The sequence below is a fragment of the Eschrichtius robustus genome, chromosome X (assembly GCF_028021215.1).
Source record: "Eschrichtius robustus isolate mEscRob2 chromosome X, mEscRob2.pri, whole genome shotgun sequence".
NCBI lineage: Eukaryota > Metazoa > Chordata > Mammalia > Artiodactyla > Eschrichtiidae > Eschrichtius > Eschrichtius robustus.
Genome location: NC_090845.1, coordinates 65,655,216 through 65,681,407, shown reverse-complemented (window position 1 = coordinate 65,681,407; position 26,192 = coordinate 65,655,216). Strand labels below are relative to the sequence as shown.

Sequence of the window (26,192 nt, the reverse complement as noted above, 5' to 3'; positions counted from 1 at the left end):
GCAAGACACTGGAACTCACCAAAAAAAAAAAATACCCCACATCCAAAGGTAAAGGAGAAGCCACAATGAGATGGTAGGAGGGGCACAATCAGAGTAAAATCAAATCCCATAACTGCTGGGTGGGTGACTCACAGACTGGAGAACACTTATACCACAGAAGTCCACCCACTGGAGTGAAGGTTCTGAGCCCCACATCAGGCTTCCCAACCTGGGGGTCCGGCAACAGGAGGAGGAATTCCTAGAGAATCAGACTTTGAAGCCTAGTGGGATTTGATTGCAGGACTTTGACAGGACTGGGGGAAACAGAGACTCCACTCTTGGAGGGCACACACAAAGTAGTGTGCACATTGGGACCCAGGGGAAGGAGCAGTGACCCCAGGGGAGACTGAACCAGACCTACCTGCTAGTGTTGGAGGGTCTCCTGCAGAGGCGGGGGGGGGGGGTACTGTGGCCCACCGTGGGGACAAGGACACTGGCAGCTGAAGTTCTGGGAAGTACTCCTTGGCGTGAGCCCTTCCAGAGTCTGCCATTAGCCCCACCAAAGAGCCCAGGTAGGCTCCAGTGTTGGGTTGCTTCAGGCCAAACAACCAACAGGGAGGGAACCCAGCCCCACCCATCAGCAGTAAAGCGGATTAAAGTTATACTGAGCTCTGCCCACCAGAGCAACACCCAGCTCTACCCACCACCAAACCCTCCCATCAGGAAACTTGCACAAGCCTCTTAGATAGCCTCATCCACCAGAGGGCAGACAGCAGAAGCAAGAAGAACTAGAATCCTGCAGCCTGTGGAACAGAAACCACATTCACAGAAAGATAGACAAGATGAAAAGGAAGAGGGTTATGTACCAGATGAAAGAACAAGATAAACCCCCAGAAAAACAACTAAATGAAGTGGAGATAGGCAACCTTCCAGAAAAAGAATTCAGAATAATGATAGTGAAGATGATCCATGACCTCGGAAAAAGAATGGAGGCAAAGATGGAGAAGATGCAAGAAATGTTTAACAAAGACCTAGAAGAATTAAAGAACAAACAAACAAACAGAGATGAACAATACAATAACTGAAATGAAAACTACACTAGAAGGAATCAATAGCAGAATAACTGAGCCAGAAGAACGGATAAGTGACCTGGAAGACATAATGGAGGAATTCACTGCTGCAGAACAGAATAAAGAAAAAAAAAGAATGAAAAGAAATGAAGACAGCCTAAGAGACCTCTGGGACAACATTAAATGCAAAAACATTTGCATTATACAGGTCCCAGAAGGAGAAGAGAGAGAGAAAGGACCAGAGAAAATATTTGAAAAGATTATAGTCGAAGACTTCCCTTACATGGGAAAGGAAATATCCACCCAAGTCCAGGAAGCGCAGCGAGTCCCATACAGGATAGACCCAAGGAGAAACACACCGAGACACATAGTAATCAAATTGGCAAAAATTAAAGACAAAGAAAAATTATTGAAAGCAGCAAGGGAAAAACGACAAATAACATACACGGGAACTCCCATAAGGTTAACAGCTGATTTCTCAGCAGAAATTCTACAAGCCAGAAGGGAGTGACATAATATACTTAAAGTGATGAAAGGGAAGAACCTACAACCAAGATTACTCTACCCGGCAGGGGTCTCATTCAGATTCGATGGAGAAATCAAAAGCTTTACAGACAAGCAAAAGCTACGAGAATTCAGCACCACCAAAACAGCTCTACAACAAATGCTAAAGGAACTTCTCTAAGTGGCAAACACAAGAGAAGAAAAGGACCTACAAAAACAAACCCAAAACAATTAAGAAAATGGTCATAGGAACATACATATCAATAATTACCTTAAACGTGAATGGATTAAATGCTCCAACCAAAAGACACAGCCTTGCTGAATGGATACAAAAACAAGACCCATCTATATGCTGTCTACAAGAGACCCACTTCAGACCTAGGGACACATACAGACTGAAAGTGAGGGGATGGAAAAAGATATTCCAGGCAAATGGAAATCAAAAGAAAGCTGGAGTAGCAATACTCATATCAGATAAAATAGACTTTAAAATACAGAATGTTACAAGAGACAAGGAAGGAAACTACATAATGATCAAGGGATCAATCCAAGAAAAAGATATAATAGTTATAAATTATATGCACCCAACATAGGAGCACCTCAATACATAAGGCAACTGCTAACAGCTATGAAAGAGGAAATCGACAGTAACACAATAATAGTGGGGAACTCTAACACCTCACTTACACCAATGGACCGACCATCCAAAATGAAAATAAATAAGGAAAAAGAAGCTTTAAATGAAGCAACAGACCAGATATATTTAATTGATATTTATAGGACATTCCATCCAAAAACAGCAGATTACACTTTCTTCTCAAGTGCGCATGGAAAATTCTCCAGGATAGATCACATCTTGGGTCACAAATCAAGCCTCAGTAAATTTAAGAAAATTGAAATCATATCCAGCATCTTTTCTGACCACAATGCTATGAGATTAGAAATGAATTACAGGGAAAAAACGTAAAAAAACACAAACACATGGAAGCTAAACAATACATTACAAAATAACCACGGGGTCACAGAAGAAATCAAAGAGGAAATCAAAAAATACCTAGAGACAAATGACAATGAAAACACGATGATCCAAAGCCTATGGGATGCAGCAAAAGCAGTTCTAAGAGGGAAGTTTATAGCTATACAAGCCTACCTCAAGAAATAAGAAAAATCTCAAATAAACAATCTAACCTTACACCTAAAGGAACTAGAGACAGAAGAAAAAACAAGACTGAAAGTTAACAGAAGGAAAGAAACCATAAAGATCAGAGCAGAAATAAATGAAATAGAAACAAAGAAAACAATAGCAAAGATCAATAAAACTAAAAGCTGGTTCTTTGCGAAGATAAACAAAATTGATAAACCATTAGCCAGACTCATCAAGAAAAAGAGGGAGAGGACTCAAATCAATAAAATCAGAAATGAAAAAGGAGAAGTTACAACAGACACCGCAGAAATACAAAGCATCCTAAGAGACTACTACAAGAAACTCTATGCCAATAAAATGGAAAACCAGGAAGAAATGGACAAATTCTTAGAAAGGTATAACCTTCCAAGACTGAACCAGGAAGCAACAGAAAATATGAACAGACCAATCACAAGTAATGAAATAGAAACTGTGATTAAAGGTCTTCCAACAAACAAAAGTCCAGGACCAGATGGCTTCACAGGTGAATTCTATCAAACGTTTAGAGAAGAGCTAACACCCATCCTTCTCAAACTCTTCCAAAAACTTGCAGAGGAAGGAACACTCCCAAACTCATTCTACGAGGCCACAATCACCCTGATACCAAAACCAAAGATACTACAAAAAAAGAAAATTACAGACCAATATCACTGATGAATATAGATGCAAAAATCCTCAACAACATACTAGCAAACAGAATCCAACAACACATTAAAAGGATCATACACCACGATCAAGTGGGATTTATCCCAGGGATGCAAGGATTCTTCAATATATGCAAATCAATCAATGTGATACACCATATTAACAAACTGAAGGATAAAAACCATATGATCATCTCAATAGATGCAGAAAAAGCTTTTGACAAAGTTCAACACCTATTTATGATAAAAACTCTCCAGAAAGTGGGCATAGAGGGAACCTACCTCAACATAATAAAGGCCATATATGACAAACCCACAGCAAACATCATTCGCAATGGTGAAAAACTGAAAGCATTTCCTCTAAGATAAGGAACAAGACAAGGATGTCCACTGTCACCACTATTATTCAACATAGTTTTGGAAGTCCTATCCATGGCAATCAGAGAAGAAAAGGAAATAAAAGGAATACAAATTGGAAAAGAAGAAGTAAATCTGTCACTGTCTGCAGATGTCATGACACTATATATAGAAAACCTTAAAAATGCCACCAGAAAACTGCTAGAGCTAATCAATGAATTTGGTAAAGTTGCAGGATACAAAATTAATGCACAGAAATCTCTTGCATTCCTATACACTAATGATGAAAAATCTGAAAGAGAAATTAAGGAAACTCTTCCATTTACCATTGCAACAAAAAGAATACAATACCTAGGAAGAAACCTACATAGGGAGACAAAAGACGTGTATGCAGAAAACTATAAGATACTGATGAAAGAAATTAAAGATGATACCAACAGATGGAGAGATATACCATGTTCTTGGATTGGAAGAATCAATATTGTGAAAATGACTATACTACCCACAGCAATCTACAGATTCAATGCAATCCCTATCAAATTACCAATGGCATTTTTTACGGAACTAGAACAAAAAATCTTAAAATTTGTATGGAGACACAAAAGACCCCAAATAGCCAAAGCAGTCTCGAGGGAAAAAAACGGAGCTGTAGGAAACAGACTCCCTGACTTCAGACTATACTACAAAGCTACAGTAATCTAAACAATATGGTACTGGCACAAAAACAGAAACATAGATCAATGGAACAAGATAGAAAGCCCAAAGATAAACCCACGCACCTATGGTCAACTAATCTATGACAAAGGAGGCAAGGATATACAATGGAGAAAAGACAGTCTCTTCAATAAGTGGTGCTGGGAAAACTGGACAGCTACATGTCAAAGAATGAAATTAGAACACTCCCTAACACCATACACAAAAATAAACTCAAAATGGATTAGAGACCTAAATGTAAGACCAGACACTATAAAACTCTTAGAGGAAAACATAGGAAGAACACTCTTTGACATAAATCACAGAAAGATCTTTCTGATCCACCTCCTAGAGTAATGGAAATAAAAACAAAAATAAACAAATGGGACTTAATGAAACTTCAAAGCTTTTGCAAAGCAAAGGAAACCATAAACAAGAAGAAAAGACAACCCTCAGAATGGGAGAAAATATTTGCAAACGAATCAACAGACAAAGGATTAATCTCCAAAATATATAAACAGTTTATGCAGCTCAATATTAAAGAAACACACAACCCAATCCAAAAATGGGCAGAAGACCTAAATAGACATTTCTCCAAAGAAGACCTACAGACGGCCACGAAGCACATGAAAAGCTACTCAACATCACTAATATTAGAGAAATGCAAATCAAAACTACAGTGAGGTATCACCTCACACCAGTTAGAATGGGCATCATCAGAAAATCTACAAACAAGAAATGCTGGAGAGGGTGTGGAGAAAAGGGAACCCTCTTGCACTGTTGGTGGGAATGTAAATTGATACAGCCACTATGGAGAACAGTATGGAGGATCCTTAAAAAACTAAAAATAGAATTACCATATGATCCAGCAATCCCACTACTGGGTATATACCCAGAGAAAACCACAATCCAAAAAGACACATTCACCCCAATGTTCATTGCAGCACTATTTACAATAGCCAGGTCATGGAAGCAACCTAAATGCCCATCAACAGACAAATGGATAAAGAAGTTGTGGTACATATATACAATGGAATATTACTCAGCCATCGAAAGGAACGAAATTGAGTCATTTGTTGAGACGTGGATGGATCTAGAGACTGTCATACAGAGTGAAGTATGTCAGAAAGAGAAAAACAAATATCGTATATTAACGCACGTATGTGGAACCTAGAAAAATGATACAGATGAACCGGCTTGCAGGGCAGAAGTTGAGACACAGATGTAGAGAACAAACGTATGTACACCAAGGGGGCAAGCCGTGGGGGGGGTGGGGATGGTGGTGTGATGAATTCAGTGATTGGGATTGACTTGTATACACTGATGTGTATAAAATTGATAACTAATAAGAGCCTGCTGTGTAAAAAAAAATAATAAAATTTAAAAATTAAAAAAAAAAACCTGAAATAAACAACCTAACCTTACACCTAAAGCAACTAGATAAAGAAGAACAAAGAAAACCCCAAGTTATTAGAAGGAAAGAAACCATAAAGATCAGAGCAGAAATAAATGAAATAGAAATGAAGAAAACAATTCAAAAGATCAATGAAACAAAAAGCTGGTTTTTTGAGAAGATAAACAAAATTGATAAACCATTAGCCAGACTCATCCAGAAAAAAAAGGGAGAGGATTCAAATCAATAAAATTAGAAATGATAAAGGAAAAGTTACAACTGATACCGCAGAAATACAAAGGATCATAAGAGACTACTACAAGCAACTATGTGCCAAAAAAATGGAAAACCTGGAAGAAATGGACAAATTCTTAGAAAGATACAACCTTCCAAGACTGAACAAGGGAGTAATAGAAAACATGAATAGACCAATCACAAGTAATGAAATTGAAACTGTGATTAAAAACCTTCCAACAGACAAAAATCCAGGAGCAGATGGCTTCACAGGCAAATTCTATCAAACATTTAGAGAAGTGCTAACACCCATCCTTCTCAAAATCTTCCAAAAAAGTGCAGAGGGAGGAACACTCTCAAACTCATTTTACGAGGCCACCATCACCCTGATACCAAAACCAGACAAAGACATCCCAAAAAAAGAAAACTACAGGCCAATTTCACTGATGAACATAGATGCAAAAATCCTCAACATAATGCTAGCAAACAGAATCCAACAACACATTAAAAGGATCATACCACATGATCAAGAGGGATTTATCCCAGGGATGCAAGGATTCTTCAATATACGCAAATCAATCAATGTGATACACCATATTAACAAACTGAATAATAATACCATATGATCATATCAACAGATGCAGAAAAACCTTTCGAAAAAGTTTGACACCCATTTATGATAAAAATAACTCTCCAGAAAGTGGTCATAGAGGGAACCTACCTCAACATAATGAAGGCCACATATGACAAACCCACACCAAATATCATTTTCAATGGTGAAAAACTGAAAGCTTTTCCTCTAAGATGAGAAATAAGACAAGGATGTCCACTCTTGCCACTTTTATTCAACACAATTTTGGAAGTCCTAGCCATGGCAATCAGAGAAGAAAAAGAAATAAAAGGAATCCGAACTGGAAAAGAAAAAGTAAAACTGTCACTGTTTGCAGATGACATGATACTATACATAGAAAATCCTAAAGATGTCACCAGAAAACTACTAGAGTTCTTCAATGAATTTAGTAAAGTTGCAGGATACAAAATTAATGCACAGAAATCTCTTGCATTCCTATACACTAACAATGAAAGATCAGAAAGAGAAATTAAGAAAACAGTCTCAGACTTCCCTGGTGGCACAGTGGTTAAGAATCCACCTGCCAGTGCAGGGGACATGGGTTCAAGACCTGGTCCCGGAAGATCCCACATGCCGTGGAGCAACTGAGCCTGTGCATCACAACTACTGAGCCTGCACTCTAGAGTCCGTGAGCCACAACTATGAGCCCACATGCTGCAACTACTGAAGCTCGTGCACCTAGAGTCTGTGCTCCACAACAAGAGAAGCCACTGTAATGAGAAACCCACGCACCGCAACAAAGAGTAGCCCCCGTCGCCGCAACTAGAGGAAGCCCGCGTGCAGCAACGAAGACCCAATGCAGCCAAAAATAAATAAATAAATAAATACATATTTTAAAAAAAGAAAACAATCTCATTTACCATCACATCAAAAAGAATAAAATACCTAGGAATAAACCTACCTAAGGAGGTAAAAGACCTGTACTCTGAAAAATATAAGACTCTGATGAAAGAAATCGAAGATGACACAAACAGATGGAAAGATACACCATGTTCTTGGGTTGGAAGAATCAATACTGTCAAAATGACTATACTACCCATGGCAATCTACAGACTCAATGCAATCCCTCTCAAATTACCAATGGCAGTTTTCACAGAACTACAACAAAAAAATCTTAAAATTTGTATGGAGACACAAAAGGTCCCAAACAGCCAAAGCAATCTTGAGAAAGAAAAAGGGAGCTAGGAGGATCAGGCTCCCTGACATCAGACTATCCTACAAAGCTATAGTCATCAAAACAGTATGGTACTGGTACAAAAACAGAAATATAGAACAATGGAACAGGATAGAAAGCCCAGAAATAAACCCATGCACCTATGGTCAGTTAATATATGACAAAGGAGGCAAGACTATACAATGGAGAACAGACATCTCTTCAATAAATGCTGCTGTGAAAGCTGGACAACTACATGTAAAAAAATGAAATTAGAACATTCTTTAACATCATACACAAAAATAAGCTCAAAATGGATTAAAAACCTAAATGTAAGACTGAATACTATAAAACTCTTAGAGGAAAACATAGGCAGAACAGTCTTTGACAAAAATCACAGCAATATCTTCTTCAATCCATCTCCTAGAGTACTGGAAATAAAAACAAAAATAAACAAATGGGACCTAATTAAACTTAAAAGCTTTAGCATAGCAAAGGAAACCATAAGCAAAACAAAAAGACAACCCACAGAATGGGAGAAAATATTTGCAAACAATGTGACTGAAAAGGGATTAGACTCCAAAATTTACAAACAGCTCATGTGGCTCAATATTGAAAAAACAAACAACCCAATCAAAAAATGGGCAGAAGACCTAAATACATATTTCTCCAAAGAAGACATACAGATGGCCAAGAGGCCCATGAAAAGATGATCAACATCACTAATTATTAGAGAACTGCAAGTCAAAACTACAATGAGATCTCACCTCACACCAGTCAGAATGGCCATCATGAAAAATTCTATAAACAATAGATGCTGGAGAGGGTGTGGAGTAAAGGGGACCCTTCTACACTGTTGGTGGGAATGTAAATTGGTGCAGCCACTATGGAGAACGGTATGGAGGTTACTAAAAAAACTAAAAATAGAGCTACCATATGATCCAGCAATCCCCCTCCTGGGCATATATCTGGAGAAAACCATACTTTGAAAGATACATGGACCACAGTGTTCACTGCAGCACTATTTACAATAGCCAAGACATGGAAGCAATCTAAATGGCCATCAACAGAGGAATGGATAAAGAAGATGCGGTATTTACATATATACAATGGAATATTACTCAGCCATAAAAAAGAAGGAAATAATGTCAGTTGCAGCAACATAGATGGACCTGGAGATTGTCATACTAAGTGAAGTAAGTCAGCCAGAGAAAGACAAATATCATATGATATCACATATATGCAGAATCTTAAAAAATGATACAAATGATCTTACAAAACAGAAACAGACTCACAGACATAGAGAATGCACTTATGGTTACCAGGGGGGAAGGTTGGGGTGGAGGAATAGATTGGGAATTTGGGATTGACTAGTACACACGGCTAAAAAAAAAAAAAAAAGAGAAAAAAAATTTCAAATTCAAATTTAAAAAATAAAATAATGCATATGAATTAAAATGAATGGTATGTAAAGAAGGGGAGCACTTAATTTATCATGCAAATCATGCCAATTTTGAGAGGAAATTTTAATTTCAATAATTAGAATGTGACAACATACATAAACTGGGACATCCAGTTATTCTATTTATAAAGGTTGCCTATTATTAAGAAACCTGACTTTCATTTCTGCAAATGATCACTGTGGAACATTGAGCAAATGACCTTCTTTATCCGGAACTCAGACTGTCTATACGTGAAATAGAGTAAACAGGGTACAGTGGTAGTCTCAGAATTACACTGACGTTTATAATTGTTTCTTTGAGATCAATCAGGATTGTGCATTTTACTCCAGAATCTTTAAAATTTAAAGCACTGCTTTAAATTACTAATAACTGAGTGAAATAGAGATTTTCAGCTTTCTGATCACTGTAATAAGTGCAAGAGCCCTGTGTTCTCTGGGTCTCAGTCCCCAGCTCTGAGAAAGAAGGGGCTGGACACCACCACACCTGTGCTTCCTCTCTCATCCAAAGTCTGACAGGGGTGGGTATGGCATGGGGGAGAGAAAGGAAGTGTGGCTCCCAAAGGACTGGAGGCCCACTGGGATCATTGCTTTTCATGGGCGCAGGCCCCACCCCCCAGGGCCAGTGGCAAAGAGAGACCATATGGACAGAGTCTGTGGGTGGGGGCCCCAGGGACCGGAGGGCCCTTCCCTTTCTGTTCCAAGGACACATACAGCTTCTCAATACGTCAGTACTTATGAAACAGCCTGGAAACCAGACGTCTCAGAAGCCAAACAACAGGAGTGACCAGGCGGGGAAAATAAGGCATTTCCTTATTTCTTCCCTGAAACTTTCACTTAAACATCTCTGTGTGTCACTGAGCTCAGTAAGTAAAGACTCCACAGGACGTTTTCCCATGCTTTTCCCCCCTTCTTTCCTGTGTCACTCCTCCACCCCCACCCCCACATACATAGGAGAAGAGTAGCAGGGATGGAGAAAAGGGGCAGCCTTGCTCCCTGCCCTTTATGTTAATTGTCAAGGTCAATGGAAGCTAAATCACAAACACAGGTTTGAAGAAGGCAATATCTTGGCCCTCTGCATGAGTGGGGGAAAAAAGAAAACTGCTTCTCAGAACAATTGAACTGTTGCCGTTTTTGGAGGCCTCGCAACCCACGCTTTGCATCACAAGAGCCAGCAAGAGAAAGGGCACCCGGTTCATATTCAACTTCTGCTCAGAAGAGCCACTGAAGACTCAACAGTGAGCTCTGGGGTCCCAAACCACTACTTTGGGAACCCCTGGTGTGATGGAGGGGAGCCTCACCTCTCCTCCAAGCCCCAGAAGTTGCCCAGTTATCAGTGACGTGACAAAAAGTTCCGGAAGGTCATCCGCACCCTTGACCGTGTCTGCCTGGCCTGAAGAGGGGAGACCGATGGCTCCCCAAGGATACCTTCCCAACCAGCTAGAACCGACTCCTCCAGAAATGGGCACGGACAGCCAGGAAAGTGCCTGCAGCACAGGATGGTTCCTGAGTCCCTGAGATGGGCTCCGCTGGGTTCCCACAGCCCCTGGCTTCCTTTAGCCCGGGGGTAGCTCCCTGGGTTGCACTCACCTCTCGAGCACTTGCCTGCCTAGCTAGGCTGCAAGCTCTGAGAGGGCGGGGCAGGGACCACATCCCACTTGTTCACTGTTCGGTTCCCAGTCACTCGGTCACTGTTTGTTGAGTAAAAGAAGTAGCTAGGATACTCAGTGGCTCGTGGTGGGTGGTCAAGATAAGAGTCCCAGCTCAGGCACTTGGTAGTCAGACGTGCTTGTGACCTTTCTCCCTGTGGCGTGCATGCATGTGTGCATGTGTGCCCGTACGTGTGTGCATGAGTGTGCGCGTGTGGCCTGTATCTGCCCAGGAGAACCCAGGAGCTCCCTGAGGGTGGGTTTCATAAACTGGTTTTAGTTCATGCCACAACTCTGCTCCTTAGGGGGCTGGCTCTCCACTTCACCATCACCCGCCCTGCCCAGGCAAGATCCCTCCTGAGGAGGTCTCCAGCTCTTTCCTACCCCAAGCTCCTCCCTGTCCCAGCTCTGTGTAACCTTGGACGAGTCCCTGTTTCCTTGTCTGGAAAGTGAGGGTGTTGGGCTACACGGAGGGCAAGGAGCCAATCGGTGCCACAATTGCTCACCCCCATGATGTCTGAACACTGCTGCCTCCTGAACGCCTCGGGGATTGGGAGCAGGGACTTGAGGGCTCTAGAGCCCACTCTGCCACCATTGTGACTTGAGTTGTGGTGATGGAAATGGCTGTCACCCACCCAGGTACTTCTGGGTCAGCCAAGAAGCTTAGACAGACCCAGGCCTCGGCCAGAGGAAATGAGGCTCAGAGACAGTGGGACACAGGCAGGAAGGAAGACCCTCCTGACTGTAAAGGTAAATAAAACCAGCAATCGTTTACCAAGGAACGTTGTGGGTCTCCCTTTCCTGGAGATCACAGAAACGTGGAAGCTAACGGGCCCCTGGAGATCGACTGGTGCAGCCCCCTCATTGTATAGATGAGGAAACCGAGACCTACAGGGAGGAAGTAGCCCGCCCAGGGTCACAGAGCAGCGTAATGGAAGAGCAGAGACCCAGACCTGCCACCAGGGCTCTCGGGCCAGAGCTGATTCCATTACTCCGAGCTGAGAGGCCTCCTTCAACCACAGGGCAGCCCAGGCGATTCTCTGCAGTGTCTTCGCTGCATGGATGAAGACTCCCTGAGGCTCTCAGAGGGTAAATGAGCTATGGGAGGGAGGGCTGAGGCCAGAGGCCAGAGGCCCCTGTCCTCAGGATGCCCAAGCCCAGGCTGCTCCCTGGGCAATCCCTTGCCTTCTCTGGGGGCAAGAGAGACCCCCCCATCACTCTGGGGTGTCTGATGGCTCTTCCTGCCTGGGGTCCGGGATCTCTCCTCAAAGCCTTGCCCGTGCATTGAGCCCACTCACCCTCCGGAAGGCCCCTCACTCGGGCAGTCAGTCAGTTAGTCAGCTGCCCTTTGGGGAGCACCTTCCACGTGACTCTGGGTGAGGCTCAGCTGGGGCAGGTCACAGATATCCAGAAACAAGGTCCCCGCACTTGGGGTGCTTCTGGGTGAGGGAGAGACTGAGGTACATGCACCCAAGGGCAGACACTTGGGAATAGAGAGAAATGGGCCAGGGTGGTCAGAGGAGGTGGGAACGCGTGGGTGGGTCTTTGACAGAGGCTAGGTAGGACCTGGACTGGGAGGCGGGGACAGGGTGGAGGCCTTCCCTGCCTCCTCCCTAAAGCCCTCCCCCGCCTTTCTGGAGGCAGGACAGGTGGAGGTGGCAAGAGTGTGTTTACTGGGAGTTTAGGCTCCTGACATGAGTTCCCGGCCTGGCCCCGTGCCTCAGTAGCTGGGTGACCTTGAGCTCTTCATTTCATTGCTCTGAATCTCAGTCTCCTCATCTCAAGATTTGGGAATTAGCAATGCCTCACATAACTCAAGGCAGGCCTCACAGGAGGCCTCAGGAAGAGCCCCGGGGGGTTAGTGGTTTGCAGGGTAATTTCGGTTTCTTGGGATTTCGGTATACTGTAGGGACACACTTGGGACCCAGAGCTGGTGTAAAGATTATTTTAGCTGAAGACATTTGAGCTTTGATAGACAACAGGGAAAAAAAGCCTTTTTTGTAGCTTCCCTTATCTGACTAAAAACAGCAACTTCTGGGAAATGAGGCTGCCAAAAATTCCTTCTCAGGGCGGATCTACTCCCGGAAGGTAGACTGTGAATAAAGTCTACGCCAAATCTTTTCCCCAAGTGAGTTTGTGGCCCTGAAAAGATAGAAAGGCCACTCACACCTGTACAGACAAACATTACAGCCTCTCTCATCAAGTGTTGGTTCTCCTGAAAATCCGTGCATCTTTCCAAAAAGTCATTTATACTCCTGGCAAGTGCCTTTCTCCCCCACTTCATCTATTAAGATGGTATATAAGCCCCAAATTCCAACCACTCCTTTGAGTTGCCATCACTGAGTTCTTCTGTGTATATGGAAGTCGCACATGTAAATACACTCTGTTTCTTTCTCCCGTTAGTCTGTCTTTTATCAGTTTCATTCGCAGGCCCTAGGTACTGAACCTGAGAGAGTAGGAGAAAAGTTTTTTCTCCCCCAAAGTGTTCAGAAAGGGGAACGTCTACATTACCGTGTGGCCTTTATTTAGACCTTGACTCAAATAAACCGTGAAATCAGAACAAAAACCAAAAAACAATCAGCACTTCATGATATTGATGAGGCATTTGAAGTTTGAACACTGCCTGGATGTTTGATGAGATTATGGAATTACTGATGATTACTTTAGGTGTTCTAATGACACTGTAGCTCTGTTAAGAAGAGAGTTCTCATGTTTCAAAGCTAGATACGGAAATGCAGTTAACAATGATGTGATATCTGGCCAGGGGTTGATAATTGTTGATGCTGGGTGATGTCCACAGGAGCCTCATTATGCTATTCTCCTTGTATATAGGCTTGAAATTTTCCACAACAAGAAGTTTTTAATATGAAATAGAAACGGGTGGATCAAGGAGATGTTTACCCAAATGGGGCTTAGCTGTCTGCCTTTGGAAGACTCTTCATTACAGAGAACAACAATCGCAAATTTAAGAAAAGCCTGGTATCTGTTTTGTGAGCAACAGCGACATATGACTAGAGACAGTGATTTCGCCCCCTCATTTCAGCCCCCTCATTAGGCAGCATCTGTGCTGCTCCTCTCAGCCTGTGGCAGCCCAGTTTGGTTGCCAGGCAATGGGAGCCAGAAGCCAGAAGCCCTTTACTTGGGAGGGAGAAAGGGGGAAAGGGAGGGAGAGAAGCCAGGAGGGGGGAGGGCAGAAAGAAGCTGCCCAGAGGAAGGCTTGTCCCTGCCTAGCGGCCTGGCCCAGGGGGATAGATGCGGTGGCGGGGTCCCTTGTTGGACGCTGGTTTCCTACAGCCCCCGCTTTCCATGGGTTATTCCTGGGGGCAGCCTCATCGTCAGAGCTTGGGGCCCCACCGAAGGAGCGGGGTGGGGGTGCACACATGTGCACCTCCCTCCTGCGAAGACCAGTGAGGTCTGCGGTTAAGTAAGACACCAACTAGCACCCACTCGGAGTCAGAATTTCGGACAGGCCTCCCCTGGGGGACGCTCCTGAGCTCTTATTGAGTTCAAAACAATTCTGGGAAAGCAGCTCGTCAAATGGAAATTCTCCACTGGTGATCACCCTTTGCTGGGGCCATTCCAGAAGGCAGGAGGGCAGCAGGCTTCCCCCTGGGGGTGGAGAGTTCTGTCCCCGCCGTCCTTTGGGGAGGGAAGGCGGAAGCCTCCGGTGCTGCGCAGCGGCCTGGCAGTCTCACGGCCGCTGACTGTGTCGGGGAGCCCTGTGCTCTGGCGTTGCTTCAGACCCAGCTCTCACTGGAAGGCTGTGTGGGCCTGAGCCCACGTCTGACTCGCAATTTCCTGACCTCTAGAAGCCCGGGGAGTGTGGTACCTTGCCTCCCTTCAGGCTCAGGTGGGCTGGGGTTACAGTGCACACCCCACCCCCCGACCCTGGGCAGGAATTGCTCTCATCCAGGGTAAAAGGAGCCTGGCCCACTCTGAGGCAGGAGGTAGATGGGCCCCAGGCTGAGCAGCTGGAGCTGGTCCCCTGTGGACAGATACTCCAAGAGGAAGAGGAGGAGGAGCTGAGCCCTGCCCAGGTAAACAGAGACAGAGACCACATATTTCTCGTTCTCGAGGTCAAGGAGACCTTCCCGACTACACATGTGCAGAAAGGCTCCTTGGAGGTCAAAAAGGGAGTGATGTCAACCTACCCACAGGCCTCTTCACTAGAATCCGTCTTGGCTAAGAGATGCGTGCGCACGCATGGGAGGACCCTGAGATAAGCCAAATACGGACTCAGAGCCAGGCAAAGCAAGATGATTGGCCAAAGGAAACCCGGAAGAAATGCCCCATATAAGCGACTCAAACTACCACGAGGGCGTGGCTCTCTCTGAGCCCACCCGTGTGTGTCTATTCACATGTACTCTTCTTCCTGCTAATAAACACTTGTTTCACTACTTTCCGTCTCTCTGTGGAAATTCACTTCTACACAGCTGATGGGCCAGGGCCTCGTTACTGGCCACTGGTCCCTGGTGGTCTAGTGGCTAGGATTCAGCGCTCTCACTGCTGCGGCCCGACTTCAGTCTCTGGCTGGGAACCGAAACCCTGCTTCAAGCCTCTGCAGGCCGAGGCCACCCGAGCGAGATCAACTCTACTCCCACCCACCGGGCCAGACTGGAAGAAGCAACATAGCCAGCGACCTCGGAGAGACAGAGTGAGGGCCCTTCCTAGAGCCACCCTGCTATGATCATGAATTACCTCCTGCTGGCCTGGGAGGTGGGATTCAGAGAAGCTCTAGGCAGGCAGGATAGGGGGTGAGGTCAGGCAGCTGCCCCAGAGATCAGCCTTTCAAGACCCAGCACCTGAGAGAGGAAGGCTGGCTGTACTCAATGAGAAAAAAAAAAACATCAGGGAGGCAGTAGTCAGGAGCTGAGCCGGAGCAGGGCCCAGACAGCCCCCTTTCTCTGCAGCATCTTTGTGGCTCCTGGTTGTTAGGAGCAGGCTCTTCCGTTGCTAAGCAACTGGAGCCCGGTGGATTAAAACCAATTTCCTGAGCTCACTGAAAGGGGGAGGGAGAGAAGGTACAATGCAGATGCCCTGGGGAAGCTCATCCCTGCCTCCAACCTTTGTCGGTGCATGCGGTGCAAGCAAGCGGGTGGCGGTGAAGGGAAGGTGAGGTGCAGCTGGGGGCTGATCTCTAGGGAGAAGGTTGGGGGTGGGGTGGCTGGGGGAGGGCTAGGCACCGGATATCCATTATAAAGACCAAAAGACCAGAGTGAAACTGCCAATTAAGATGCCAATTAGAGCACTAATGAATGCTAATGCTGCTCCTTTTTGAAACCCCAGAAAAGGCCTGCAGTCCCTGGGGTGTTTCTGAGCCACCTGACCAGGCCAGACAGGATTGGGCAAGGTTTGTCCTCCAAAGGTGGGAGGATCAGAGCATCTTAGGGTCCACGGGCCCCCAACAGTCCTGGGGTCCCACCTCTTGTTGAATGACAGAGGCCCCTCGACACGCTGCCCTCCGCTTAGATAATAACCCCCAGATGACAGGGAGCTCACTTCCTCCTGCAACAGCCCTTTCCGTATCTTTTCCACAGAGGGTGCTTTGCCCCACGTGGCCCAAGTCTGTCTTCCTGTGGCTCTTTCCCGCAGGAGCCGAGGGAGTCATCCCAGTCTGCCCCGCTGCCGGGACGTGTAGCCTCTCTCTTCTGTGAGGCCCACCTCCTACCTCTTGCCGCTACTCAAGGGACAGAATGGGTGGGGCCTCACCATGACTTGGTGCCCTCTGATCCCCCACCCCCAGCCCGGTCTTTAGCCTCCTTAAGGAAGAAGCCACTAGGATGGACAAATTTACAAAGAGGTCCTGGATCCAATTCCTGCCCCAGAGTCCAGGCTTCTCCCACTACCCTGCTCATATGAGATCTTGGGTCAGAAAGAAGAGTCTATGTCTGTGTTGGGGAGTGTGGTGGGGTGTTTACAAACTTAACAGAGAGGGTTCCAGTTCTAGAATGGGGATGTGATAAGCCTTGTGGACCCATTTTCTAGTGAAAAAACCATAATTGGTATAATCTCTTAAATATATTAAGAGGTTGTTCTAATGTCATATAGCAAATGGAGCAGCATTTATTCAAAATCCTCTAATAAATCTTGGTAAGAACAGCAAGAGTCCATGGCATTTGAGCCATGACTTGCTCCCATCTCTGCCCTCTCTTGCTCAGTGTCATATAAGCTCTATTCTAGGTGAGTGTGGCCAATAATAGGGGCCTCTATCTTCCTCCAGGTCCCAGTACTGGGCTACAGTTTGATTCCTGGATGGATAGGATACAGGCATCTCTCATCCTTCCTTCAGCTCTGTGTTGCAAAAGCTTTGTTCCAGACAGGCAGGGCCAAGAGGACTGATGAGCCTTTCTACCACCCAGTTCCTACTGGTATGGTGAGAGCTCTACTCCAGACATGGCACGTAGAATATTGTCTCTGATAACCTCTGCCCTAATTCACTCATAGGGTGGAGGTTACGCATTAGGAAAGACAAGTCAAAAAAAGCAGTAGCTACCGTCTTGCCTAGCACCCTGCTCATAGAGTTGGGGTGTCACTCTGGTAGATGTGGGATGCTCTCCCCACCTCCAGCTCAAGTACAGTGAAGCAGAAGTTTCCATCCAGAGGAAAGACAGACTTTTAAAATGTGAGAGCCCCTTTAGCTCTCCCTAATGGGACTAACTTTATGTGGAAAAGAGAGTGGAGAAGTTCTTGCCAAAGGGTATTATCAGAAACAATGAAGTTCTTGATGTTGAGCAATTAAGAGGGGACTTGGAGCTTCAGAATTTTTGTAGCAACTGTAAAATGTTAGACCAGCTAGAAGTTTAACAGAGAGAACCAGGGAAAGAACGAAGAAGAACTATTCTAGGGTCTGAGCAAGCCTCAAGGACTGATAACACCCTGCCCCTGCAATGGAGCAGCAACTTTAATTGGATCAGATTATGGAATAATTTATGCCCACAGGCATGATTTAAAAAAAAATAGTGGAATTAAGAAGAAATTAGTAGAGGCTAATAGCTGGGTGTGATACCACTAGAGATAGATCAGTTAGAAGCTAAATGGGAGTCTCAATGAAAGAAACAGAGGTTCCATTTGAAAGCACAGTAATCACTGGTAGTAGTGATGCTGTGTACATATCCATGGCTGCGACTTTTGAGGAGGTGGTATACTGCAGGAAATAGACCTCACAAACCTAGTCCAGAAAAGCCAGTAACAGTAGCTCGAGTTGTTACGGTATATTTTTCAACAAAAAAAATTATGAAACATGCAAGAAACAGGAAAGTGTAACCCATAAACAGGAAAAACATCAGGCACTAGAAGCTGTCTTGAGGGGGCCAAATGGTGGACTTAGAAGACAAAGCAGCTATTATAAATATTTGCAAAGAACTGAATGAAATCATGTTTAAAGAATTAAAAGAATGCATGATGACAATTTCTAATCACAAAGAGAATATCAATAAAGAGACAGAAAATTTTTAAAAGAACCAAATGGAAATTCTGGAGTTGAAAAGTACTGTAAGTGAAATGAAAAATTCAACAAGGAGCTCAACAGTAGATTTAAAGTGGCAGAAGAAAAAAATCAGCAGACTTGAAGGTAGATCAATACATATTATGCAAATTGAAAAACATTGAGAACATAGAATTAAGAAAAATGAACAGAGCCTCAGAGAAATGTGGGGCACCAGTAAGCCCACCAATATGCATGCAGTGAGATTCCAGAAAGAAAGAATACTCAAAAATAATGGAAACTCTTCAAATTTGAAGAAAACATTAATCTACACATATAAGAAGCTCTACAAATAACAAGAGGATAAACACAAGGAGAGACATCCCAGAAGACACCACAATCAAAATGTTGAAAGCCAAAAACAAAGGGAAATCTTGAAAGTAGCAAGAGAAAAATGACTCATCATGGACAAGAGAAACTCCATAAGATTAATGGCTGACTTCTACCAAATAGAATAGAGGTCAGAAGGCAGTGGGATGACATATTCAAAGTGATGAAAGGAAAAAACTGTCAATCAAAAATATTTGCTATGGAGGCCTGTCTGTGGCATCTCAGAGACACCGCCGCAGCCATGGCCAGTCAGTCGCAGGGCATCCAGCAGCTGCTCCAGGCCGAGAAGCAGGCCGCCGAGAAGGTGTCCGAGGCCCGCAAGCGAAAGAACCGGAGGCTGAAGCAGGCCAAAGAAGAGGACCAGGCTGAAATTGAACAGTACCGCCTGCGGAGGGAGAAGGAGTTCAAGGCCAAGGAAGCTGCGGCTCTGGGATCCCACAGCAGTTGCAGCACTGAAGTGGAGAAGGACACCCAGGAGAAGATGACCATCCTTCAGGCCTACTTCCGGCAGAACAGGGATGAAGTCCTGGATAACCTCTTGGCCTTTGCCTGTGACATCCGGCCAGAAATCCATGAGAATTACCGCATAAACGGATAGGGGAAGAGCAAAAGCGCTGTGCCGTGGATTGGCATTTTAGATGCCTTCATAGAATATGAGGCTTTAGCAAGGCTTGGGTTATATTCTTGTGAAAAGGCATTAAATTATTTCTGTATATTATATAATAGGTCCCTTCACTTTTTGCAGAATAGCAGTCATCGCTTCTTTGTACAAACTTATAGCCTATCCAAAGATTTTATCTTTTTACCTCATATTTCTTAGAAACTTAATGGGTATATGTTGTCTGTTTTCCTATGCCTTTTCACTCAAGTGGCATATTATGAACACTGACTTTTTCTTTCTTAGATATAGTTGTTTTTTTTTAAATTTTAAGTCATAGCTTTATGTTGCAACTCTACTTGTTCAAAAGTTAGATCATGAAGGTTCCTTCCTATGACCTTAGATATAGTTTAAAAAAAAAACAATTTTCTTAAGAAAGAAAGGGATTAAATATTTTTTTTTCCCTAAATCTTTCTTGAAGGTTAGGGGCTTTATCTATGAAAAAGTAGTAAATAGTTACTTGTAACCTATGTGAACAGCCAGCCTTAAAATAGTCCTTTCCGGCTAAGAGTTAGAACAATGGGTACTAGTATTGGGCTGCTTTTGGTTTCTCTTATTTAAAATTACTAGATGATAGAATTCAAGAACTTGTTACATGTCACTACTTGGTATACTGATAGTGTACTAATAATCATTTAAAAGTCAAAAAAAAATTTGCTATGGAATGTCCAAAATAGGCAAATCCATAGAGACAGAAAGTAGACTATTGGTCACCAGGGGCTGGGGAATGGAGAGGTTGAGAAGAGATAGCTACTAGGAAGAATCTTCTTGGGGTGATGAAAACGTTCAGAAATTAGAGAGTGGTATTGGTTGGAAAAAATTGGAAATATACTAAAAACACCAAATTGTACACTTTAAAAGGGCAAATGTTATGGTATGTGAATTTTATCTCAACAAAAAATTTTAAAAAGTAAAGATCTCAAATCATGAACTGAACTTTCCAGCTAAAGAAACTAGAAAAAGAAGAGCCAACTAAACCCATAGCATGCAGAAGGAAGGCAAAAATTAAGACTAGAACAGAAATAAATAAAATAGAGAATAAAAAGTGGAGAAAATCAATAAAACCACAAGTTGGTTCTTTGCAAATATCTACAAAATTGGCAAACCTTTAACCAGATGGACCAAGATAGTAAAAGAGAGAAGACTCAAATTAGTAAAATTAAGTACAAAGAGGGGATATCACTACAACCTTACAGAAATAAAGGAGCATAAGTGAATACTGTGAACAGTTGTATGATATAGACAAATTCATACAAAACCTCTACTCATAGGGTAGAGGTTACATGTTAGGAAAGACAAGTCAAAAAAATCAGATAACAGATGATATAGACAAATTCATACATTACATAACAGATGATATAGACAAATTCATACAAAACCACAAACTACCAAAATTGATGCAAGAAGAAACAGAAAACCTGAATAGAGATATAACAAAAGATTGAATAAGTAATTGAAATACTTCTCCCATCCTCAAAAATAAAAAACCTAAGCCAAATGCTTTTACTAGTGAATGGTACCAAACATTAGAGAATTAATACCAAACTTCACAAACTCTCCACAAATAGGGGGGAACATTTCTCAACTCATGAGGCCAGTATTACCCTGATACCAAAGCTAGCCAAAGACATCACAAGAGAAGAAAACTACAGACCAATATCTCTTATGAATATTGATGTAAAAATCCTCAACAAAACACCAGCAAATTGATTACAGTAATATATAAAAAAAGATTATACATCATGACCAAGTGAGGTTTATCTCAGGAATGCAAGATTGACTTAAAATCTGAAAATCAACCAATGTAATACACTGTATCAATAGAATGAAAGAAAAAAAACACATGATTATCTCAAGAGATGCAGAAAAGGCATTTGAAAAATCACAACATTCCTTCAAGATAAAACATTCAACAAATGAGGAATAGAAGGGAACTTCCTTGACCTGACAAAGGTGATTTATGAAAAACCCAAGGGCAGTATCATACATATTGGTGAAAGACTGATTACTTTCCCCCTAAGATCAGAAACAAGACAAGGATGTCTGCTGTCATCATGTCTGTTCAACATTGAACTCAAGGTTTCAGCTAGGCCAATTAGGCTAGAAAAATAAATAAAAGGCATCCAGATTGAAAAGGAAAAAATAAAACTATCTCTGTTTGCAGATAACATGATCTTGTATATAGAAAATCCTGAGGAATCTACCAAAAAAAAGAAAAAAACTATTCAAACAAATAACCTAGCTCAGCAAGGTTGCAGGATACAAGATCAATATACAAAGATCAGTAGTACTTCTGTACAATAACAAACAATTTGAAAATGAAATTAAGAAAAAATTCCATTAACAATAGCATCAAAACATAAATTACTTAGAAATAAATTTAACAAAAGAAGTATAAAACTTATACTCTGAAAACTATAAAATATTGTTGAAAGAAGTTAAAGAAAATCTAAATAAATGAAAATACATCCCATCTTCATAGGTAAAAAGATTTAATATTGTTAAGATGGCAATCTCTCCAAGTTGATCTACGGGTTCCATATCAAAATCCCAGCTGCATTGTTTTTTGCAAAGATTGACAAGTTGACCCTAAAATTTGCATGGAAATACAAGAGACCCAGATAGCCAAAAAATACTTGAAAAATAAAAAGTTGAGGACCCACACTTTCTGATTTAAAATGTGCTACAAATCTACAATAATCAAGGCAGTGTAGTACTGGCATAAGGATAGATACATCTATTAATGGAATAAAATGGAAAGTCCAGAAAAATTACACTTATTGTGAATTTACTGCTTGCAAGAGTGCCAAAATAATTCAGTGTAGAAAAAGTAGTCTGTTCAATGAAAGATGATGAGTCAATTAGATATTCACATGCAAAAGAATGAAGTAAGATCCCTGCATCACACCATATAAAAAATTACCTCAAAATGAAGCATAGTCCTAAATGTAAGAAATAAAACTATAAAACTCTTAAAAGAAAGCATAGAAGTAAATCTTCATGACCTTAGATTAGGCAATGGTTTCTTAGATATAACAACAAAAGCACAAGCAACAAAAGAAAACTGTAGATAAACTGGACTTCATGAAAATTAAGAACATTTTTTGGGTTATATACCCAAAATAATTGAAAACAGGGACTTAAACAGATATTTGTATACTCATGTTCATAGCAGCATTGTTCACAATAGCCAAAATGTGGAAACACCCAAATGTCCATCAATGGATGAATGGATAAACAAAATGTTGTATATACAAACAATGGAATATTATTCAACGTTAAAAATAAAAGAAATTCTGACACATGCTACAATATGGATGAACCTTGAAGACATTATGCTAAGTGAAACAAACCAGTTACAAAAGGACAAATATTGTATGATTTCACTTATAATGAAGTACATAGAGTAATCAAATGCATAGACACAGAAAGTAGAATGTTGGTTGCCAAGGGGTCAGAGGAGGAGAAAATGGGGAGTTATTATTTAAAGGGTATAGAGTTTCAGTTTGGGAAGATAAAAAATGTTCTGGATATGGGTGGTGGTGGTGCTTGCACAACAATGTGAATGTACTTAATACCACTGAAACATATGCTTAAAAATGGTAAATTTTGTTATGTATATTTTAGCACAATAAAATATTAAAAACTTTTGTGCTTCAAAGGACACCAGCAAGAAAGTGAAAAGACACCAACACAATAGGATAAAATATTTGCATATCATTTATCTGAAAAGTGATGAGTATCCAGAATATATAAAGAACACTTACAATTCAACAATAAAAAGACAACTCCTTTTTTTTTTTTTTGCCACACCGTGCGTGGCATGTGGGATCTTAGTTCCCCAACCAGGGATCGAACCCAGGCTCCCTGCATTGGAAGCGTGGAGTCTTAACCACTGGACCACCAAGGAAGTCCCAACGACTCCATTCTAAATAGGCAAAGATTTTATGGTCTGGCATGTAAGGAGCGTGGAAGTCATCACTCCATCCTAACAACAAATAAAAAGCTGAACAAACTAAAAAATCAACAACTCTTCTTAGATTCATTAGCGAAGTGAGGTCACAGGGCAAATTACTATACTAAAAATTATAGAGACAGACAGCTGAATACAGAGAATCACAACTTACTAGAGCAGAAACCCATGAGCAGAAAATTCCATGAAACAAGCATCAGGGTAAGAAAACCTAAACTGTAACTGACAAATTGCTGGAGGCTCAGTGTGGACAAGTGTGAGACTTAAAAACTCCAGGGGAGCCTGTCATGGTGGGGGTTGGGGGGGCAACCCTTTTGTGAATTTTACCTCAGGAGCTCTACCAGGTTCTCACAGTGAAGACTGGAGAAAAATTCTTCCATGCTTCTAGCAAGGGGAGGGGGAAATGTAGCTATTTTGAAATATATCAGAGCATTCTGCTCTTAACAAGGTCTGTCCACAAGAGAAACTATTTTACCAGAGCCTAAACTGTTGAGGTTTTATCAGAGTCTAACTGACCTGGGGGAAGAGAAATACCCAATCAACCCCTTTTAGCCATCCTGTCCCACCTAAAGGGGAAAAAGAACTGAGACATACTTTTGAAGTTCACAGCCCAGAAGCACAGGTGCACTAAGAGACTGAGACCTAATGATAGGACTATAAAATACTTTCTCTCCCTCACCACCACACCATACGACCACATCACTAAAGGCCTATTTACCAGAGTTCATTTTACCTAGTACATCATGTCTGACTTTCAACAAAAAATTACAAGGCATACTAAAAAGCTAAAAACAGAGTTTAAAGAGACAGAGTGAGCATCAGAACCAGACAAGATATGGCTGGGTTGTTGGAATTATCAGACCAAGAATTTTAAAAAACTATGATTAATAATATGGTAAGGGCTCTAATGGACAAAGTAGACAACATACAAGAACAGATGGACAGTGTAAGCAGAGAGAAGGAAATTCTAAGAAAGAATCAAAAAGAAATGCTAGAGATAAAAAAACAGTGTAACTGAAATGAAGAATGCCTTTAACAGGCTCATTAGTAGATTGGACATGGTTGAGGAAAGTCAGTGAGAGTGAGGATATGTCAATAGAAACTTCCAAAATGGAAAAGCAAAGAAAAAGAGACTGGAAAAAATGGAACAGAATATCCAAGAACTGAGGGAAAACTACAAAAGATATAACATATGCACAATGGGAGTACCAGAAGGAGACAAAAGAGAGAAAGGAACAGAAAAAAATATTTGAAGCAATAAGGACTGAGAATTTCCCCAATTAATGTCAGACACAAAATCACAGATCCAGGAAACTCAGAGAACACCAAGCAGAATAAATGTCCCGAAACAACACCTAGGCATATTATATTCAAACTGCAGAAAATCAAAGATAAAGAAAAAAAAATCTTGAAAGAAATTATCTTACCTAAAGAAAAGATAAGAATTACATCTGACTTCTCCTCAGAAGTCATGTAAGCAAGAAGAGAGTGGGGTGAAATATTTAAAATGTTGAGAGAAAAATAGCACCAACCTGGAATTCTGTACCATGGGAAATTAACCTCCAAAAGTAAAGGAGAAATACTTTCTCAGAAAAATAACAATTGAGGGAATTTGTTGCCAGTGAACCTGCCGTGCAAAAAAAATGTTAGAAGAAGTTCTTCAGCGCGAAGGAAAATAGTGGGTGGGCCAAAAGTTTCATTCGGTTTTTTCCTTAAGATGGCTCTAGTAGCACCTAGCTGTCTTTTGGCTCTGTGCTTTGTGACCAGCTAGAAGGGTGGGATAGGGAGGGTGGGAGGGAGGGAGACGCAAGAGGGAAGAGATATGGGGATATATGTATATGTATAACTGATTCACTTTGCTATAAAGCAGAAACTAACACACCATTGTAAAGCAATTATACTCCAATAAAGATGTTGAAAAAATAAATAAATTTTAAAAATATATAAAAAAATAAACAAAATTGGTGAATTTTTGTGTAGCCATTTTAATATTGAAGATGGAAGAAAAAAAGCAACATTTTCAGCATATTATGCCTTATTATTTCAAGAAAGGTAAATATGCAACTGAAACACACAAAAAGATTTGTGCAGTGTATGGAGAAGGTGCTGTGACTGATCAAACGTGTAAAAATGGTTTGCGAAGTTTCGTGCTGGAGATTTCTTGCTGGATGATCCTCCATGGTCGGGTAGACCAGTTGAACTTGATAGCGATCAAACCGAAATAATAATTGAGAACAATCAACGTTATACCATGCAGGAGCTAGCCAACATACTCAAAATATCCAAATCAAGCACTGAATATCATTTGCACCAGCTTGGGTATGTTCATTACTTTGATGTCTGGGTTCCACATAAGTTAAGCGAAAAAAACCTTCTTGACCATATTTCTGCATGCAATTCTCTACTGAAACTTAATGAAAATGTTCCGTTTTTAGAACCAATTGTGACGGGCGATGAAAAGTAGATACTATACAACAATGTGGAACGGAAGAGATCACTGGGCAAGCGAAATGAACCACCACCAACCACACCAAAGGCCAGTCTTCATCCAAAGAAGGTGATGTTGTGTATATGGTGGGATTGGAAGGGAGTCCTCTATTATGAGCTCCTTCTGGAAAACTAAACAATTAATTCCAACAAGTTCTGCTTCCAATTAGACCAACTGAAAGTGGCACTCGACAAAAAGCGTCCAGAATTAGTCAACAGAAAACGCATAATCTTCTATCAGGATAACGCAAGACCGCATGTTTCTTTGATGACCAGGCAAAAACTGTTACAGCTTGGCTGGGAAGTTCTGAT

General features: G+C 41.9%; 1 protein-coding gene and 1 pseudogene across 2 annotated transcripts in view; one reads left to right on the top strand and one right to left on the bottom strand.

Moving 5' to 3' along the window:
- SLC16A2 (solute carrier family 16 member 2) overlaps positions 1–26,192 on the bottom strand; it is a 118,496-nt gene that overhangs the window by 36,687 nt on the left and 55,617 nt on the right. The window lies entirely within an intron of this gene.
- LOC137756753 (V-type proton ATPase subunit G 1 pseudogene) lies at positions 18,972–19,363 on the top strand (annotated as a pseudogene).